This window comes from Rhineura floridana, chromosome 9, assembly GCF_030035675.1.
Source record: "Rhineura floridana isolate rRhiFlo1 chromosome 9, rRhiFlo1.hap2, whole genome shotgun sequence".
In the NCBI taxonomy this organism is placed as follows: Eukaryota; Metazoa; Chordata; class Lepidosauria; order Squamata; family Rhineuridae; genus Rhineura; species Rhineura floridana.
Genome location: NC_084488.1, coordinates 115078759 through 115083067, shown reverse-complemented (window position 1 = coordinate 115083067; position 4309 = coordinate 115078759). Strand labels below are relative to the sequence as shown.

Genomic DNA, 4309 nt, shown 5'->3' with positions numbered 1-4309 from the left:
AGAATAGTAACTAATAGATCTTTACATCCCTACCAGCGGGCAGACTCACTTGACAGTTGGCAGTTGGCCTATGTATAATGCTTGCAAAACCACCATTTTAAAATGCATTAATTTTGCACAGTGTCCATCTGTTTAAAATTGCCTCACAACTCAAATGTCAGGATTTTATTCCCATGCCAGCTGCAGTTACTGATCTGGTCACACAAAAAACCCTGCCACTATAATCAGTCATACGAAAGGCTGCTCACCATGTCAGTCACTTGCCCAGCCACAGGAGAAGGAACTAAGAAATCCCTTCTGAAATGTAACCTGCCAAGGTAAAGTGGGCTCATCTCAAGTGCCACAGTTAAAGCCCCCTTGAGATGCTGAGATTGAATGAGTCAATAACCAAATCACCACGGTCAGCTTGCTTTCTTCCATGGTCAACCAACAAGACTAGTGTACATATCACTGCTGTGTGGGGAAAGTCACCGAGTCCATGCATAATGAGCCACAGAACACAGACGTCAGGCTGCTCCTCCCTCTCCACACTTATGCCCTACATACCAATAAGCCGTAAATACAGCTTTATTTCTCCCTGGGATGCAGAGTCCCAAATTATCTGGTTTGTTTCCTAAGTGGGACACAAATCATGAAATCTTCTGTCCTCCCTGCCAAACAAAGGATTGAGCACGCAGAGCTTTTTTCCTACAAAGACCCATGGAAAAGTCACATAAAAGTGGGTGGAGCCAGAGTCAACCATAGGCGTTTACAGCATTTCAGGTTTGTATAGCTAGCTCAATGCCACTCCATTACCCAACTTTTTCTCTCTGTCACCTCATTTCTGTGGACCACATAAAAATAGGACTGTGACATCCCTTTTCTCCTTTAGCATACCTTTGACTCCCTTCTCACCCAAAGGTCCACCTGCCTCCCTAGTTGGTATCCTACTACTCATGTATTTACATTTTTGTTGTTCGTCTTTGTGTTTTTAGCAATGTGAATTCTCAGGGCAGCTTAGAACATTACAGTGATTGGCTGTAAAAAACAGTAAAAATAGCTTAAAAACACACGACAGAAGTCAGTTTTGGTATAAAGCATGTAAACACGGGGTTGGTTTTAGAAGGGCATGAGACAAATTCATATTCAGAAGAGCAGGCATCTCAGTCGTTATTCACCATGATGGCTGTATGGAATCTGCAGGTTCAGGAACAGAATGCCAATGAATATCAGTTGCTGGAGATAGAGATGGGAAAATCTGTCAATTTTGCTCAGATTTCGGTTTTGCAGTTTTTCATTTTTCCGTTCCTAATTTCATTTCCATTTCAGTTCGCAATAAAAAAAAAAAGCCCTCACGAAAATTCATCAGCATCTGAGTGACAATTTCCTACAGTTTTGTAGGCAAAATTGCCTAGTAAACATATTTTTTGCAAAAGCAACTTTCCCTAATATAATGAGAGTATGTTTTCCCCTCACTAAAACATAAATTTCTATATACACTTTATCCCGTATGTGTATGTGTATATGTGCATTTCACATTGCAAAATTCAGATGTGACTTTTGAAGATGGCTGGATTTCAGTTCGTATATAGTTCCGGAAAGTGTGAGTTAGGTAGGTTCACCTTTAAATGTGACTGAACTGAATCCCCCCTTGTAATGAATTTGCAATTTTGTTAACCTGGTTTTCTTGTAACATGGCTCAGATACAGGGAATTGTGGGAGTTACATCTTGGGAGGAGACGGGCCTCTGTGAGAGGAAAATGTTAAGTTTCGTTTCCAGCTGCAAGTAATTGGGAGGCCTGAATAGCAACACCTGTTTATCTCGCTATCTGCTGGGAGCCTGGTACTCAAAGCCATGCAGGCCTGAGAAGGTTGAGATCAGAAAGGGGAGGGGGGCCTGCAAGGCGCAAAAAAGTGAAGAAGCTTCGGGAATATGATTGCATCAGAAGCCCCCTGATTGGCTGATTTCATCCTGAACTGTTGCTGGGGTTTCTTCCTTAAGTATAGGGGATGAGACCCATAGCCTTTGTTCCCCTGGTCGTTTCTCTGGATACCATGTGGGGTTCCACTGCTTCTTACTATCCTGATGTTATCTCTTTGAGGGAGATGAGATTTGCAGCAACTACCTCTTCAGTAAGTAGAATAGGTTAGCTAATTATTTCCTGGTTGTGTTTGAACTCTCTTATGTTATACCTAAACCCCTGGTTGGGTGTGGTTTTTGAGAACTGTTTTGCTGCTGCTAAGTTTGCACTTATATTTTATTAATGAAGCTACTTCTTATTATCCTTGTGTATTCATTGAGTGAGACCAACTTGGTTCTGAATCCGGCACCTTGACCACTGACCATAACTACCAAAAAAGAGTGTATTTTGGCTTTATCAAAGGCTTCTGGACAAGGAGTGCCTGCTTGGTTCTTGTCTTTAGGAATCCTTGGTTTACCTATATCTGGGCTCTGGGTTTCTCCTAACTCAGAGTGGAACCAGTTGAAGGAGTGGTGGCAGCCTATCTTCTACCTTGCAGGGTTGGTGTTGATTGCACAGCCTTGGCAAGGGGAGTATTGCGTTCCAGATCAATTGCCCAGAGTGGGGAATTGGGTCTGAAGCATGCACTTGGCACCTGTGGGGGTCAAAAGCATGACACCCATCCCCGAGTCTCTAACTGGAAAGCAAATGTGTGAGAGGGCTATTGCCTTCATGCCCTGCTTGTGGAGTTCCCAGAACTATCTGGCTGGGGAACAGTAGTGTAGTGGCAAATTCAGAAGTGCAGGGTCCCTTCATGATAGTCATACCACACCCCCTCACTTGCTTGCTTGCTGACCATCATCATCTCCACACTCCTCAGTCCTTCCCGCATGTGCCTTCTCCCACAATAACAGATGTCTCTAGGAGCCAATCAGCATGAAAGGGGAGTGTGTTGACTATTGAGAAGAGTCTTGTCAGTGGCTAACTCACCTCCTTTCACTCTGATTGGCTCCAATCAGCAAGAAAAGACAAGGAAGCATGATAGAAAATTCTTCTTAGTGGCTAATACACTCTCCTTTTATGCTGATTGGCTAACAGGACACTGGAGACATAGGGACCTGGCTGGGATCCTGTTCTCAAAAACGTAAAGGGTCTAAAGACACTGCCCCAGACCCTGGATGACTGCACCCCTGCTTGGAAAACACAGGAATCTGCCTTAGTCAGTCTGTTGGTTCATCTAGCTCAGCATTGCCTGAGCTAAACGGTCTCAGACATGACTTGTTCCAAGCCCCAGTGGGGACATGCCAAGGACTGAACCTGAGATCTTTTGCATGCAAACATACATCCTACCACTGATGTACAGGAGGCTAAATTGGGTGGACCATTGGTCTGATCCAGCAGGTTACTTCTTATTTATGTTAGGTTATCCTAGGATTGGGCCTATGGCCATACTACCCTGAACACACCCGATCTCATCTGAACTCAGAAGCTAAGCAGGGTCAGGCCTGGTTAGTACTTGGATGGGAGACTGCCTGGGAATACTGGGTGCTGTAGGCTTAGAGGAAGGCAATGGTGAACCACCTCTGAATACCTCTTACCATGAAAACCCTATGTAGATATCCAAGAAAGATTCATAAGGTCACCATAAGTCATAATCAACTTGAAGGCATATAACAACCACCATCCTACGATTAGGACATGGGTTTTCTTGAGACCTACTGCATTCCTTACCCACTCTAGCATTCTGATTTTCCACTCTTTTTCTAGTTGCTATGCCTTTCTGTTGTTTCCTCATCTGTGTTGTCTTTTGTTGCAGCTGATTGCTTACGACAGGGCAGATCTGATATCTTTTAAATCATCTCATCACCATCTCATTGAAACACAGGAGGTGTATGCATGGGGTGTGTGTGAAAAGTATTGCTACATTAACTATCTTGCCTACACAAATCTCCTAAGGGGCCATTACGCAGATGAGGAGAAAAGTAATTGCGCTAGGCTTGCATGGCATGAAGATCAAGGCATTGTTGCCAAAAAGCTAAACACAAAATAATAGACCTGAAAGCACGGATGCTGTGAATACCTGTTGAGTTTCTGTTCCCAAATGTAAACAAGGAAAGGAAACAAGAAGCCCATGTATTTTGCAGACCGACTTCTCTCTCCTATCCAATTCTGCTGAATGCTGTTTTGTTAGGACACCCCCTGCTAGGAGGCACTGAAAATGCAAACTATACAGAGGCTGGTTGCCCCTCCTTCCACCCACCCCCATTGCTCCACACACACCCCACCTTTTGATTGCTCCAGCTGGGCCAACCCAATTGTCTTGACTCAATTCAGTCAAAGCCCGGATCAGCCATTTCAGTTCAAGATCT

At 44.0% G+C, this 4309-nt stretch overlaps 1 non-coding gene across 1 annotated transcript; it reads left to right on the top strand.

Moving 5' to 3' along the window:
• The first annotated feature begins 3378 nt into the window (after positions 1 to 3378).
• LOC133364607 (5S ribosomal RNA) lies at positions 3379 to 3497 on the top strand. The gene has a single exon (XR_009757989.1). It is a non-coding gene; the product is annotated as a 5S ribosomal RNA (ribosomal RNA).
• The last annotated feature ends 812 nt before the right edge of the window (positions 3498 to 4309 follow it).